The 17,813-nt window shown below is 35.5% G+C and overlaps 1 long non-coding RNA gene across 2 annotated transcripts in view; it reads right to left on the reverse strand.

Annotated features, from left to right (window-relative positions):
- Positions 1 to 7,928: 7,928 nt before the first annotated feature.
- The window catches only part of LOC137244382 (uncharacterized), a 216,180-nt gene continuing 206,295 nt past the window's right edge, over positions 7,929 to 17,813 (reverse strand). Inside the window, exons 2-3 of one of the 2 annotated variants that reach the window (XR_010950952.1) lie at positions 8,484 to 8,564; positions 7,929 to 8,341 (exon numbers count right to left, since the gene is read on the reverse strand). This is a non-coding gene — a long non-coding RNA (uncharacterized lncRNA). Of the gene's footprint in view, positions 8,422 to 8,483; positions 8,565 to 17,813 lie in introns of both variants that reach the window. The other variant, XR_010950946.1, reaches the window with a different exon arrangement.

The following is a 17,813-nucleotide window of genomic DNA, read 5'->3' on the forward strand; positions in this document are numbered from 1 at the left end:
TTTATCGGCTTGTTATCGTGTCATCGATTTTGTATCGAAGCTTTATAGGTATCCGTTTCATAACAAAAGGATGAGTCGTCGGTGACAAACCAAAAAAAATCTGAAAACAAATTTGAACACTCAGATAAGAAACGGATAACTTTTTGATGGCAAACAGTAAATCTTTGATAGCAAAATAAAATAATTTTAAATAAAGTAAAATAAAATAAAATAAAATAAAATAAAATAAAATAAAATAAAATAAAATAAATGAAAATGAAATAAAATAAAATAAAATAAAATAAATTAAAATAAAATAAAACAAAATAATTTAAAGTAAAATAAAATAAAATAAAATAAATTAAAATAGAGTAAAATAAAGTGAAATAAAATAAACTTAAATAAAATAAAATAAAACAAAATAAAATAAAATAAAATAAAATAAAAGAAAATAAAACAAATTAAAATAAAATAAAATTAAATTAAAAAAATTAAATAAAATAAAATAAAACCAAATAAAATAAAATTAAATAAAACAAAATAAAATAGAATAGAACAAAATATAAAAATATAAAAAGAAATATAATAAAATAAACTTATTTCTTAGATAGAATAAAACTGTTTTATTTTATTCTATTTTATTTTGTTTTATTTAATTTAATTTTATTTTATTTCTTCCTTGAGCTCCACCTTGGGCTATACATTATACATCGGTTGTATACAACAAGACATATAAAGCTATTTATACTAAATTATACTTTTTTTTTTTTTATAAATAAGTAAATTCATAATAATCTGTAAATTACATATCAATGTCTAAAAACGAACGAACAATGGATGTTGTTGTTAGAATTAGAATTATTAGGTAGAAGCTTATCTTCTAATATTAGTTTCTCCAGGATCGTCATAACGGTTTTGACTACCATGCCTGTTAATGAAATGATTACTGGTTCTATGCTTACTTTATCAAGGTGCAATAACAGCTTCATTTCCTGAGCAAATCCTAAGTACTTTCTTTCCTTTTCTGTGTGCACGTGTTTCAAGTTGTGCGTATTGGTAACCCCAATATCAATTAAATACGCGCTCTTTTCTTTCTTTTCTAATAGGACTATATCCGGCCTGTTATGAGGTATACTTCTATCTGTAAGTATAGTGCGGTCCCAGTACAGCTTATATTCGCTACTTTCTAGCACTCCCGGGGGAGTATATTTATAATACGGGAACTCTTCTGTAAGCAGATTCGTACGAATTGCCAAGCGCTGGTGAACGATTTTCGCTACGTTTTTATAACGCGCTAAATAGTCTGTTGCTGCGAGCATAACACAAGCTCCTGTTATGTGCTGTATTGTACCCGACTGCTGTTGGCACTTCCTGTATTTGTCACTGTCTATTTTCGCGCGTACAATGTACTTTAAGTAATTTTTTGTAGCGATGACTTGATCCTGTATTGCTATCATGAGGCAATCAGTTTCCATAAAGATTCCTGAATTTTTCAGCCATAGGTTTGAAGCAACGGGATCGATCCCTGGTTGACTTAATGAATGGGGGTGTCTGCCATGGAGTGTTTTCATTTTCTATTCATCAGTGAGTCGTGCTGTATGAATAGAATCGCTTTCTTCATTCTGTGTGTCGAGATTAAACAGATTTAAAGGTGTATAGTTTTATCCGCTCCGCTTGAAGCTTGGTGTAGTGCTGTGTTCTGCCCAAAGAAATACTGGCGTAGGTTTGCGATCTGTTTTCTACAAAGATGTTGGATATCTATCAGGCCACGTTCTTCTAAACTTCTAGATAAATTTATTGTCTCCACTGCAGTTTTCGGGTGATGTGCTCCGTATTTGGTGAGCAGTGTTCGAGTCGCTCTTTTAACACCTTCCAACTGCATGTCAGACCATTTTAATACTCCGAAATTATACGTTAGCGCTGGTATCTCAAACGTGTTTATTACCTTAAATAAATTCCTGCCATTAAGACTGGATTTAAGGAGTGATTTTTTCTATCTAGGAAGCAGTCAGTGATGTTCTGTATCATTACATTATGACGTATTCTTCTGGCCTGCATATAACCTAGGTATTTATAGGACTCATCTGCTTCTAATTCATCTATTTTTTCATTATTCGCTAAGGGAAAATTATGCATTACTACATTTCCGTGCTGAACACTCAGTCTTTTACATTTATCTAGCCCAAATGTCATACAATTTTCTCGTGAGAAATCTTCGGTTATTTGAAGGAGCTCCTTCAAGTGCCGCTCGGACCCTGCGTATAACTTAATATCGTCCATATGGAGGAGGTGTGAGACCTTATACGATCCACCTTCTCTTCCTTTTATTAAAATCCATTTTTGGTATCATTAATCAAGGTAGATAGTGGATTAAGCGCGAGGCAGAACCAAAGAGGACTTAAGCTATCTCTTTGGAGTCCATTTTTTGTTTTCAGATTAAGTGTTATCTCCCATGTATTCGAAAGATGTTCAAGAGTAGTTATTATGTTTGGGGCTAGTTTATACACTTTTAGCACCTCAGTTAACTATGAGTGGGGTACACTGTCATAGGCTTTCTTGTAGTCGATATATGCCGTATATATATACCTTTGTTTGTGGTATGCTTGTTCCATTACAATGGAGTATATAAGAAGCTGCTCTTTGCATCCTTGGGAATTTTTTACACAACCTTTCTGTTCAATAGCAACGATATTTTGCGTCTTTAGATGGTGGTAGATCTTTTTAGCAATGCATTATGTTAACTATTTGTAAAGCGTACAAAAGCATGTTATTGGTCGATATTTCGCAGGGTCCTTAGTATCATCCTTATCTTTTGGCAACAGATATGTTTGACCTTTTGTTAGGAAACCAGTTATCAAAGTATTATTTTGTAAAAACAATGTATAAAATTGCAGAGAAGTGCGCTATATATATTTATGCGTACATGTAAACTATTAATGCAGAAGTTATGGATGTTATCGGGGCCTGTGGCCTTCCAGTTATGGGTGTTTTTGATTGCTTTATTTTATTTTATTGGCGGCCACCGTGGTGTGATGGTAGCGTGCTCCGCCTATCACACCGTATGCCCTGGGTTCAACTCCCGGGCAAAGCAACATCAAAATTTCGGTAGTGTCTGGCAAGCGCTCCGATTGTATTTCTGCCATGAAAAGCTCTCAGTGAAAACTCATCTGCCTTGCAGATGCCGTTCGGAGTCGGCAGAAAACATGTAGGTCCCGTCCGGCCAATTTGTAGGGAAAAATCAAGAGGAGCACGACGCAAATTGGAAGAGAAGCTCGGCCTTAGATCTCTTCGGAGGTTATCGCGCCTTACATTTATTTTTTATTTTTTTTTATTTTATTTTATTTTATTTTATTTTATTTTATTTAACTATATTAATTATTTTAATTTTAAATTAATAAATAAATAATTTTATTTAATTTAGTTATAGTGTTTTGGCGACCTAATCTAATTTGATTTAATTTAATTTATTTTAATTGAATTAAATTTTATTTTATTTCATTTTATTTTATTTTATTTACTTTTATTTTTTAACTTTATTCAATTATTTTTTTTTTTATGAATTAAGCGAGAATTGCCCACATGACTTTTAAATGTACGAAATCATTTATTTGAAGCAAGTTTTAATTTATAATTTATTTAATAATTTGGACAATACTTAAACAACATGACATCAGGACGGACAAGGCAACATTTGTTTCGATTATACCTAGCAAATCTCTTCAAAGCGTTTTCTTCCGGGAGTGAGATTGTTTGCAATTTCTGAATTCATATAAATTTAATCAAATAATGTACAAAGATATTACAATCAACAAAGAAACAAAACAAAAAATAAATGAACTTCGACTTAAGCTCTTTTATTTCCAACAAAAAAGCAGTGTGTACATCGCTTCGTGCACTTACATGCATAAAAATTCTTTCTCTGGTAATTTCCTGGTTGTGAAATTCCTATGTAAAATCACCACCTGATTCCGAAAATCAAGGTTATTTTTAATTCTATGGTAAAGGTTTTGAGATATCTACGAATTACTGTTTTTTCAAAAAAAAATATAAAAATTGGGTCCACTTAATCATATATATTTCCAAACCGAATTGAGCAATTCTAAAAAGGTTTAAAGCTTTTAAAAGGCAATAAAATTTGCTATAAACTGTGGATACAAAGCTTTTTCTATGTCCTGCAGATTCAAAGATAACGAACAATCATAACGGATTTTTCAATTTTTTTTGTAAAAATATAAAAATTTTTTTAATTTGCGAGGAAGGATCTCGAAAACTTTTTATTTTTTTGCAGATTTTTTTTTATCTTTAATCCCTGTTTTATCGCAAAACAAACTAAGCTATCAATTAACAAAACCGATGGACTAATACAAAAGTTATAAGCATTCAAGTAAATATATCCATTTAATACTTGAGTACCCTACTGGTACATATGTGTTAGTATTCGTATATCAGTTAGTTAGCAGGTAGATTTTCGAAGGGTTATTAGATACAAAAAACTGTTAGTGTCGTCTTCTCAAACAATATTTCAAGCAATAGCATATTGTTAAGGCAGGTAGTGTTTCGTTTGTAGAACTTTTTGACTAGGTAGGCTTGAATTTTTAATTGATCTAAGTATAGATAATAGTACATGCGCCTTGTTCCTTCATAATATGTGCAAGGCTCGTGGGATAATATTCAGTTTATAATTGCAGTTTATAACCCGCCATTTACTTAGAAATATAATATAATAATCTGGCGCCTGCCAGAGTTTGGGTGTACAAATGATACAGATATGTTTTGTTTCATTTGCGGTCAATTTATCCTTAAAAGGATGCGACGTGTGTTTTCAAATCCTTTGAAAGTTACATACTATAAGTATTTTGGAATTGAGCCTAAAAACCATGGACATCGAATACTGTGTGTCGAGTCGAATTGATTTTTTCGGAAACCGGAACAAAATGGTACATTGTAAAAATTAGGAATTTGCTCCCTTTTAATGCATAGCTGACTAATTTCTGAAACTATCTATTTAGAGGACATATGAAATTTATTACACCAGTGAAGTGGAGGGAACCAACTTGCCATTCAACGGACTGCTATATTTGTACTACAAAAGTACTTGGGGTTGGAAAGTCAATAAAAGCAACCAATGTGAGCGTATCTACAGTGTCATTACCAGAACTAAATTCAACGGAAGCTACATTTCCAGAATCAAATTTAACTTTAGTTCCGGCTCCAGTTTCATTGTCAAAAGCAGTATCTGATTACGCGGCATCATGTTGTACTGGATTTCAAACGGAAAACGAAAGAAACTCTTTGTCACAAGCACAACTCAATGATTGGATAAGGGATTTGGAATTGTCAAAGGAAAAGGCCGAACTACACGCCTCTCGTATGCAACAATTCAAATTTGTTTTATCCGATGCTAAGGTAACATATTATAGAACTCGTCGCGAACAATTTTACAAGTACTATACGAAGAAGGACACTGTTTGTTACTGCAAATACATTGCTGGTCAGAGTTTGGTGAACCATATAATTCAAAAGAGTTACGATTGTTCATAGACGGCAATAAATTAAGTTTAAAGGCCGTATTATTGCATATTGGCAACCAGAGGCCATCTATCCCGATCGCGCATGCAGTAAATACGGTATCAAGGATTCTGGAATGTCGCTATGATGGGTAACTACTGTTGGTTTCTCATAAGAGAAACCGATCCTAATCTAAATAAGCGCCAAAACAAGACACATACCTTTTTCAATTATAAAATAAGATCATAGAGTTAAGACAGAATAATATGTACATATGCTATTATTTGTAGGGTACTTAAGTTTTACTATATGGATATATTTATTTGAATGCTTTTAACTTTTGTATTATTTCATCGATTTTGTTGAATGAAAGCTCTTTTTTTTTCTTGTAATAAAACAGAGCTTAGAAAGAAAAAAAATCTGCAAAAAAAATAAAAATGTTTCGAGATCCTTACTCGCAAAGTACAATTTTTTTTATATTTTTACAAAAAAAAATTGTAAAAATCCGTAATGATTGTTCGTTATCTTTGCATGTACAGGGCCTAGCAAAAAGTATTGTATCCACAGTTGATAGCAAATTTTATTACCTTTTAAAAGCTTGAAAACCGTTTTGGAATTTGTCAATTCGTTCTTGAGATATATATTATTAAGTGGACGCAATTTTTTTTTTAACGGTTATTCGTAAATACCTCAAAAACGTTACCATAAAATTCAAAATAACCTTGATTTTCGGAATCAGGGGGTGATTTTACATAGGAATTTCATAATGGCTTCTATGGTGCATCTTTGCTGTATACCAGTGTAATATTTACAGCATACCAATACCACATATTTCGCCTGGAATTACATTCTGCATACATAGCATACCAATTAAAAAGACCACGAAAACGGCAAAGATACGCCCCGAAATCTTTGGGGAGTGTTATCGATGTTGATGGTCCTTTTCCTGATATAGATCCGGTACGTTCCGCTAACAAATCACCAATAAGATACTAGCCCGACCATCTCGGAAACGATTTATAAGACCACATTAAACCTTTTAGGCCATACCGCTCTCCCACCCCTAGCTTCATGAGGAAATTGGTGTCGCCAGGGACTCGTCTGCTAAATTCTATGATACACTAAAAGACCCGGCAGACATTGTTCTGCCCTAAATTTGGCCTATATGCACACATTTTAATAAGCTTTTTCCGTCTGACTCTGCCCTCGCCCCTCTTCACTTTTTCATAATACTATTATTCACTCCTCCCTCTGTCTTTTTCGCTTCATCTATCTCCATCTTCGTCTCATTCTATTTCTTTCTCAATCTCCTTCACTCTTTTCTCTTCTCTCAATTTCTTCTCATTCTTCTGCATCCCTTATTGCCTGTCCCAGAGGGTGGTATGTATTTTATTCCAGTCCCAGTCCCACTCCGAGTCTCAGTCCCAGTCCCACCAGGTCCACTCCTCAGAAACCCCAGGCCCGGGGGTTCTCCCCTCATCTCCCCCCCCCCCCTCGGCAGGCCTGGTGATGTGCTATACTTGATATCATTCGTTATAATATGTTTTAATGATAAGCAGGTTGTTTAATTAAACACCAAGCAATTACACGGAAGTATATCCGCACCATCTGAAAATATGAGTGCAATTGCGTATACGTAACATTTTATTATTACGTATAAACAAATAAAAAAAATTGAAATAAAATAATATTGCGACTATAAACTGAGATATAACCTATTCTATCTCTTAATATAGATCAAACTACACACGGGGTGCAAAACAAATTCAAAATCCATTCGGTAGTTTAGGAGTCCATCGCGGTCAAAAATGTTGTGACACGTATTTTTTATATATTAAGATTAATATTTGTAACAGGATTCCACTCGGGTAGGTGAAGTTGACAATTAGGTTTCGGAAGCTTTGAAGCTATAAAGCTTTGTATTGCGGTTAACAACCCCTTGCATCTTACACCTTTATGCTTACGCCTTACGGTTACATTCAGGATTGACGAAATTTGATTACAAATTGCCTCAGCTATTTTCGACTTCACTGTTGGCTATTTAATTTTTGCAGAACCTTATTATCTACAATTACATTAAAACCGTGGCAATGCATTTTCAACTTATTTATGTAGTTACTTGTAGCATTAACGGTAAATTACTACTGCAATTTGATGTGTTTAAACAGGTAATTCATTTCAAATATATGCTACAACTCTATTTTCAAAACAACTTAGTAATAAAACAAAACTTTAACATACATTTGCCTTTTTGATGCTGAATAAACCATTTAAGTACCCGAAGTTCTCGCACATCCCCTAGCCATGATAGTAAGCCTTCACCCATCACTGTGATCCACCATCTTACCCTTAATACGCCAAAATTATTTACATTTCATACTTTTGCTAGCCGAACTTGGCTTGCAAACGAGTGATTTACTTTGAAGCTTAAATTCATTTTAGACATTATTTTATTTTATGGGCAACGCGCATTTGGCAAAATGACGACGACGCAAGCAAAAGCAAAGAATACAAAAATAAATCGCAAGACAGTAGATGTGAAGAACAAGAAGAAACCTTTAACAATGAAAAGTAATTCCATATACTTATTTGTGTAAAACTAGTAAACTCCATTTGTTATTTATTCCTCAGTGAATGCCAAACAATCCTTGCTCGTACATATAGACGGTCGTTTGGGTTATAAGCTGGGTTACATTACCATTGAGGTTACACGCACATTTTGGACTTCAAAGTATTCATTGTTCAAGTTTTGAAAGTCTTTCGGGTTTTTGTTTTGCTTTTGTTTTTGTCAATGGTTAGCTTATTTATGCAACTGCACGTACGTTGAGTTTTTTATGACTCGAATGTGCGTGATCTAAATTAAAGAAAAATTTATAGTTTATGAGTTCGTGTTAATGGCTGCTGTGGGCGCTCATCAGTCGCAATGCTGCTCTGCTACGAATATTTAGCTTTTTACAATTGACAAGTAAAATTATTTTTAGCGACCACATACTTACTTGTTCCTATGTCTAACAATGAAAGTTTCCTTCGATTTATGGTTAACATGCCTTTGATGATGAAGTTTACGACTGCGTGTGCTGGAAAAGAAAGTTTTAAATGTTGCTTAATGACCTAAAAAATCAAGCTGTGAAAATTAAGTATCTTAGTAATTGAATATGAAAATTATGAAGTAAATGAACAGAAATTTAAATGGCGGTTAAACAAAATTAATAATGACGAAAAAACGATGTAGTAAAACGAATATAAACAACGATTGTTAGCTAATAATTATGAAATTTGGCAACAAAGCCATGCTACTCTCAGAAAAAAATTTCTCCCGATTGAAGAAAATTGGGAATGAAATGGCACTTAAGAAATTGTTTCCTTATTCGCATAGCCAAATTTCTTCAAAATGAGGAAAAATTCTTCAAATTGAGGAAGTTTTCCTCATTCTATAAAAATTTGGCCATGCGAAGAGGAAAAAATTTCTTAAGTGCCATTTCATTCAAGTTTTTTCTGAGTGTATGCAAAGTTAGAGAAAAATTAAAAAAGGATGGTTTATTGCAAGTAAGAAATACAATTTTAAAATTCCAGGTTCGAATTCGAGCTCAAGGCCAGAAAAATAATGTTTAAGATATTTATTGCTTTTTTTTAATTTTTCTATAATTGAAACAAGTAAGGAAGGCTAAGTTCTGGTGTAACCAAAAATTACATACTCAGCTGAAAACTTGGGACACAAATGTTGGAGTTGACTGTTGATAATACTTATATACTCTAAAAATATTAAATTTTTTGTTAAAATTTGACTTATAAAATTTTATTTTAAAAAATGGGCGTATTCGCCATCCGATTTTGCTAATTTTTATTTAGAACACATATAGTAATAGGCGTAACGTTCCTGCCAAATTTCATCATGATATCTTCAACGACTGCCAAATTACAGCTTGCAAAACTTTTAAATTACCACTTTTAAAAGTGGGTGGTGCCACGCCCATTGTCCAAAATTTTACTAATTTTCCATTCTGTGTCATAAGCTCAACCCACCTACCAAGCTGCATCGCTTTATCCGTCTTTGGTAATGAATTATGGCACTTTTTCGGTTTTTCGAAATTTTCGATATCGAAAAAGTGGGCGAGGTTATAGTCCGATTTCATTCATTTTAAATAGCGATCTGAGATGAGTGCTCAGGAATTTACATACGAAATGTCATTAAGATACCTCACAACTTACTCAAGTTATCGTGTTTACGGGCAGACTGACGGACGGACGGATATGGCTAAATGAATTTCTTTTTTCGCCCAGATCATTTTAATATATAGAAGTCTATATCTATCGCGATTAGTTTATGCCGTTACGGAGTGCCGTTATGCGAACAAAATTAATATACTCTGTGAGCTCTACTCAGCTGAGTATAAAAATTATTTTTTGATTTGGAGTTCAATATATAAAATGTTTCAGACACCTACCATAGCTGTGCAGATAGATCCATTTCTAAGGTTGCTAAGCCTAAAGTGTACTGGTGATGAGGGTATTACAAATTTCGAAATGGATCTATCTTCGCAGCTATGGCGGGTGTCTGATACATTTTCGAACTTCTGTTCCAAACTAATTTTTCAATCACTATTTAGAGATACTAGTTGAGGACGGCATATGCTGATGACCTAGCGATCGCTTACAGACGCAAGTTCCCGCTAACTTTATGCGATTTGATGCAGGTGGCATTGCGAGAAATTTCCATATGGCCCTCCCGACGTAGAATCAGCGTCAATTCTGATAAAGTGGAGCTTGTCTTATATACCAAACGATACAAAATACTACCGTTTAACATACCATAATTAAATGGTGTGCGCCTAAACCTGACTGATAAGACTACATTTCAAAGCTTAGTTATGGACAAAAAGCTGAACTGGAAGGACAAATTCATTCACCGAATCATTCTTGATATCCTTCTATTAGACCTAGCTAATTATTGACGACAGCTCTGTGCTTATGGGAATTGTACTGTTGGAACAACAAGACCACGATACACTCCAGTATACTAAAAAAATACAGTTTTGTTGTGCTATCAAAACAGTTTAGGAAACTTAATGATAAACATTCCCGGTAAGCATGATTGGTCGGAGTCGTATAGCTTCCTTACTGTTTACCGTAGCATTTCCATATACACGGACGGCTCTGTACTAAATGGTAGAGTTGTAGGCGGAGTCTACTCAAGGCACCTTGACCGCCAGCCCTCCTTCGGACTACCCGATCACTGCAGCGTCGGCCAGGCAGAATTTTAAGCCAACGTGGAAGCCGCAGTTAGTGTAGTGTAAACAGCCAACAATTTTAATGCCAAATGAGTAAACCAGTTAATGTGCTACCCTGTAACAAATTGAATCTAAATTTTAATCAACAAAAAACGAGGCATTTACTAATTGTTGCTGATAGCACAATTCACATGATTTAATACAGATGTGTGTACACCGCGCGACTAAACCAAATTTGCCTTTAGGCAAATTTGCTAATATTGCATTTCCCACAGACGTCACAACTCAACGCAAATATGTAGGTACATATTTGTGTCGATTTGTATGTAAGTATGTAAGTATGTATGTTTAAAGTAAATATGTATGTAAGAATATGTTTCGACTAAGTAAGTATGTAAAGCTAAAGTAAATATGTACGTAAGAATATGTTTAGAATAATTTAGTATAAATAAGCCGAAAATATTTGAATAAAGAAATTCGCACTTGAACTTCAAAACGCACATTTTATATCAGGATAGGCACACATAATTTCGGCTAATAAAGCTTTAATTACAGCGACAGCCAGACTGACATCAAACCTCTTGGTTCCTACTTGTGCAATTCTGAACTAAAACTAAACTGACGCCGATCTCTTCAGATGATAGCCCAATCGAGTACATCTCACGTTGGTCCTGGGACAGACACATTGAGTGGAACTGCACTGCAGCTATATGTACTCGCTAGGCAGGGTAATCAAACAGATTCTTCCTGGCCAAGAAGGGTTAGCTATGCCCTTTGCCACATGCAAGATAATGCTTAAAGAGCTCATACACCGTCAAGCCGAGGACAGATGGCTACAACACCGGAGTGTTTGACATCGAACGAAACCTGGCCATAATGGGATCTTAAAAGTTCCCATCCGTGTACATCGTAAGTAGGGATACAATTTCCACACTTTTAGGAAAACTAACTGGCCATTGCATTATAAATAGGTAAGCAGAAAGGTGAGGAGCGCCTTATCGTCGTTGCTGCAGCAGTTGTAAAGAGGATGACACGGTGGTTCACCTCATATGTAACTCCCGACACTAAGTGGAACGTGACAGCGCTTTCTGTGTGCTCCATTTGAAGATAATCTGAGTGATGTTGTGGAGCATGACGTCAAAGAAAAAAAGGAAAGGTAATGGTGTCTTTATCTGGTATCACAACAAGCCTTATATCACTGGCCTAAGTGTGCCCTTGGGCAGCTACTTCATCCTAACCTAACCAACAACAATTAAAAAAAAAAAACCAATGATCATATAAACTATTGTTCTGGACTAGAGCTCGAGTTTGAATATGTAATCCTTTATCAATAGACAGTGAAAAGCAAGATAATTGTTTAAAAATGTATAGCTAGTTTTACTTTACTTCAACTTCCTACACTTACCTAAAACGATGAAAATATTTCCTTAAAAAAGTTTTCATTGGATTGATGGATCTTGACAATTACAAAAATCTTTCTGAGACCTATGCTAGTTGCTGCTTCTAGATCGGATAGCTGTTCCACAACTTATAGCTGTAGTCTCAGTCTTGCAAGCTCAGGGCATTAGCACAAAACGTGTTCGATCGTTTCCTCCTCCAAGCCGCATTTTATACATCTCTTAGCACTGAATAGGCCTAATTAAAGGCATGTCAAAGCAGAAGGCAGTGTGTAGTCAGAATAGCCGTCATAAGCCTACAGTCCTTTCTTTTTAATCATATGAGTAACTCTCTAAGACTTTTACATGATCTTCTGCATTTTGCAACCAACGCTGGGCTACACGCCCATACGCTTTGTCGATCATGTGCAACTCTCATCTTCTTTTAATGTCGTCCAACGTGATTGGAAGGTGTACGAGGCAAGCTTCCGCATACGCACTTTTTAGCAAGCTCATCCACTTTTCCGTTACCATTTCCAATATAGATGTATGCTTTTTTCTATCTCTACTCTTTCCAGGGATTGCTTACACTCTAACACATCTTTGTCAGCTTATAGGATCTATTTTTTTCCGCATTGGCATAGTACACCGCAGGCGCTACTCCTTCCACTATCTTTGGAACCAACGTTGAAACACGTGGTATCGCCTTGTCCTCCACACGGTCACGATGAGGCTCACTGCAGTTGTTTACGTCTTGCTATTTGTTTCGGCCTACAGGCGAAATGTGCAGAATGGCATACAGTGCAGCCGTCGGGGTTGTTTTCAGAGCTCCGTTAAAGCGAAGTGTTGATAGCTTGCATATCCCTTCTTATAGGGCGTATTTCCAAAAGCTTCGAATTTTCATTAATGTAGTTCAAGGTCTATCATAGTTAAAGCATTTCAAGATGTAATTCTGCTCAACATTCCATGAGGCTCGATTAACACTCCTAGAGAGGAAATTGAAATCTACAAGGTGTGTTCAAAAAGTATCGCGAATATTGAATTTTCGCGGTTTACGTATATTCGAATTTCGATTTTTTTGTGGCGTTATATTGGTACTCATGTCTCTCACTTATGCCGACAAGTGCGGCCATTTTGAATGTTCACTTAATTGTTGACAGCTGCTTTACTTGCACATGTTTTGGCTCGTCAGCGATTTTTACCAATTAAAAACAAAAAAAAAAATGGATCAAAGGACAGGTATCAAATTTTGTGTGAAAACCAAAGTAGGTGCGCGGATGCATTCCGAAAGTTGATTGCGGCATACGGATAAGCTACCTTGAAACGAAGCAACTTTTATCGGTGGTACAAAATGTTCTCAGAACTCTGAGAAGATGTGAACGACGAAGAAAGTGCCCGAGTACTTCAACAACAGACGAAAAAATTAATGAAATGAAGAAAATGGTATTGGCCAATCATCGAATCACCATTAGAGAAGTTTCTGAGGACCTAGACATATCCATTGGCTCGTGCCATTCGATTTTTATCAATGATTTGGGCATGAGACGGTTCGACGCGAAATTCGTACCAAAATGCTCAATTTCGACGCGACTTTTTGGCCAAAAACAAAACATTAATGATGCCGCGGCCACCGTGTTACCCAGATCTCGCCCCTGTGACTTTTTCTTGTTCACCATACTGAAGAGACCCATGAAAGGACGACGCTACGCAACGATTGACGAGATAAAGACGAAATCGAAGGAGGAACTGAACAAGATAAAAAAATGATTTTTTGAAGTGTTTCGAAGATTGGAACAAGCGTTGGCACAAGTGTATAATATCTCATGGGAATTAGATATTAAAATAGATATTCATGAATAAATAAATAATTTTTTAAAAACACAAAATTCGCGATACTTTTTGAACACACCTCGTATGCCCCCCTATAATGTCCATAAATAATGAAACTACGCCGCAGTATAATGGTTGCCTGCTCTGTCTACCACACCGAAGGTCCTGTGTTCAAACCCCGAGTAAAAGAACATCAAAAAATTAGAAACAAGTTTTTTTAAGCTGGGTAGGCAATGATTTGGCAAGCACTGGAAGTATATGGGGTATTCCATCCCATTTCGACCAATTTTGAACCCGACCCCTTTAGAATTGGCTGAAAGTTTTTCTTCTTTTTCTAGCTTACGAAAGACGTTTTTCAGAAGTTTTTCAAATTTTTTCATCCGACTCAAAAAAGTTATGAATTTTTAAAAAAACACCGTTTTTGTTTTCAAAATGTTATAGCTTTTTCAAAAATTTACCGTTTGGGATCTTTTTTTTTTTTTAAATTTGTTTTTAAATGTACTTTTCGGATAAAATTCAAAAAAATTTTTTTAGTTTTTTTTTTTGTAATTTTTCAGTTTTTCGAGATTTTTCGAATTTCGCCCTTTTTTCTCTTAAATACTTCAATCAATTCTGCAATGATACCCACTAATCCCGGAGTGGGCCGAGAATTTTGTTATTTCTTTTTATAAAGGGCAAAATTCGAAAAATCTCGCAAAACCCGAAAAATTACAAAAAAAAACTTAAAAAATTTTTTTGAATTTTTTCCGAAAAGTACATTTAAAAACAAATTTAAAAAAAAAAAAAAGATCCCAAACGGTAAATTTTTGAAAAATTTATAGCATTTTGAAAACAAAAACGGTGTTTTTTTAAAAATTCATAACTTTTTTTGAGTTGGATGAAAAAATTTGAAAAACTTCTGAAAAACGCCTTTCGTAAGCTAGAAAAAGAAGAAAAACTTTCAGCCAATTCTAAAGGGGTCGGGTTTAAAATTGGTCGAAATGGGATGGAATACCCCATATTTATGCCATAAAATGCTACTCAATGAAAACTCATTGTGCCCGCCAAATTGTAGGATAAATAAAAACAAAGCACAACGCAAATTGCAAGAGAAGCTGGGCCAAAACATCTCTTCGGAATTTAGCGCGCTTTGCATTTATTTTTTAAAAAAAATTTTAATGGCTCTACTCGTGCTGAGCAAAAAAATTATAAAAAAATATTCTTATTCTATGTACATATGTATGTATCTATATTTGCATTTTACTAGCCTAATCTACTGTCAGGTCAATAAATATCATAATTCACCAAATAAACCCAAAACAATTGCACGAGCACTGCATTATACAAAGCATTATTATATTTTGGAACACAAAAATTTCGAAGGCACAACAACACAAAAAACTTTAGTGATTATTACTGAAGAAATTACGTGACTGTTTTAGAAACTGCCGTTAATGTGGCAACCACGCGCATTTTTTTAGATGTGCATAGCAAATGGACAGATTGAGATCAAAACAACAATAACAATGCAAAGATGTAGAAAAAAATCTTTTAACGCAGTGAGAGCGTGTATTGAATAATATAAAGAAAAGACAGTTTGCAAGTATTTTGATTTTGTGGTTCAACCGTAATATTATTTTACTTTTTTTTCTTTGTTGCTATTCGTTGTATTAATGTTATTATTTTTGGGTTTTTGTGTTGTTTTTTTTTCTCTGCATTTTTGTTGCACGTACGTATTTCTTATGAACCTGAGTGATTTTTGTGTTGACTGTGCGCTGATTGCTTGGAACTTGCTTAAGCCGGATGTGCTCAGTACGCTCAATAGGTAAAGATAAAATATTCCTATCATAGATGTGCATTTTGCGTCAGCGGGAATAATGAAGTGAAGAGAAATTCTACCTAAATTTAATAAAGTTCCTCCATTCAGAGAAAAAATTTTTACCAATTGCTCAGACTCACTTATCTAGTTGTCAGCCTACAAGTTGCTTTTTAACTGACCCGTATGGCATTGCAATCAGCCGACCATCTGAAGATGCTAGAAAAGCGGAAGATTACGAAAAGTAGTCAGGTGGCAAGAACGGTGGGAAGAATCGAGAAATTGCGTTGGACTTTCAAGCTAGTTCGGAATATAGCGGAATGGTACGAGCGAAAGCACGGCGAACTAAAATACCACCTCATACAGATATTGATAGTGCACGGTGGCTTCAATGAATATCTACATAAGCGTGGGACAGACGGGAATCCTTTCTGTCCACACTGTCCCTCCAAATTGGAAAGCGGAAAACATGTAATGTTTCACTGCCCTCGTTTTCACAGCGAAAGACTCTCTGTGCACAGAGTTTTTGGAGAGGAGCCTTCAATTAGGAATTTAGTTCTCCTAATGGGCGGACAAATCGATTGTTGGACTGCTGTGAGCAAGATGGCCTTTGTAGTTATGACGAAATTGATACAAGCTGAAAGGGGGCGCAGAGAAATGCGCATACGAAGTAGCGGCGACTAAATCGCATTCCCCACGTTACGTTATGCCTAACGGCTGTTCCACGGGGTGCGGACACATGAACAGGATTAGCCTGGTTTAATTAGGTCACTTGAGCGTAGTGCGCTACCACAACGTCCAATAAAAAATAAAGCTGATTTTGAAAACGCGGAAGACTCTGCTTGTATGCATCTATGCCTGAATTAAAGTTGCCCGCATAACATCACCAACTCCGTCAGGTTAAAGTAAGAGCTCTCCGATCTCTTCCGAAGCAAACGAAGCTTTAGATTTGGGGACTTCTAAAACCTGAAGCTCGAGAAAATTGGCGCTCCACCATCCAAATGATTTAGGCAAGATATATGGAACGATTTTTCGCCATCTTTTTTCAAAGTTGGTTTGGAGAAAAAACCGTTTCGGCGTCAGGCTATCTTCAGTGTCATTTCTCGTTGTTTCGAAAGTGAAACTGAAGATGGCAAAACGCTGAAATCAGGTTGTCTTCAACCCAAATTTGACGGGGAATATCTGAAAATCTATCCAATATACATGAATAACTACCTTGTCGAAAAAGCAACAAAACAAGATGAATACGTTCAGGTCGTTCAACGATTCATTCCCCGCCTTTACAATGGGCTAACTGGTGCCAGTTGGTAACACTAGCCCAACTCAGTAAGCGTGTCCACTTTGTTTAAATTCGCCATATCATGGTTATGTCTTCGTAAAAATTGTACAGCTCATCATTACATCCTCTTCATCAAATGTCTTCATTAACACGTAAAGGTTCGTAAGCCTTTCGAAGAACTTTTCGCACAACCGCTTCGCTTGATATGGTTCACGTCCATGCTTCTGAGCATGAATTCCGTTTGCTGAGAGATTTTTAGGCAGAAATTTTTATTTTTTTTAATGCTGCATTTCAGCTTAATGAAGTCTTTCAGTAATACGAAAATATGGCTGCCAACAGTGGTGTTGTTACCAAAATGCAAATTCGCTAACCCTTTGGTTTCTGGCGGCAGCATTTAGGGTAAAGATTCCCAACAAGGGTGACCGGGTGTAGTCTCCAGCTGAAAGCGGGAGAGTTTTAGGAGGGTCTATTCAAAGGAGAAAACTTCCAACTCTCTTCCGTAACGTCACGGAGCCTTCTAGGCAGAAGCACCAGCTATCATGGAAGCTGCTGCTCAGATAGGAATGCACAGTATGCACAAGAAAATTTGTACTCTTGGCTACACTGCACCATCACCAAGATGTCCCAAATCCCTTCAAAAGATGACTTAACAGAACCGTGTACACCTTACATGGGTCCTGGAATAAGGCACATTGTGAGAACTCATATTGTAGAAGATCTTGCTAGGCACGGCACGACGAAGCGAATTCTTCCTTCCAAAAACGTTTGGGTATGTCCTTTTCACCTTCAAGCTAATGCTAATGTAGTACAAATATCTA

Source organism: Eurosta solidaginis, chromosome 1 (assembly GCF_040869045.1).
Source record: "Eurosta solidaginis isolate ZX-2024a chromosome 1, ASM4086904v1, whole genome shotgun sequence".
Lineage (NCBI taxonomy): Eukaryota > Metazoa > Arthropoda > Insecta > Diptera > Tephritidae > Eurosta > Eurosta solidaginis.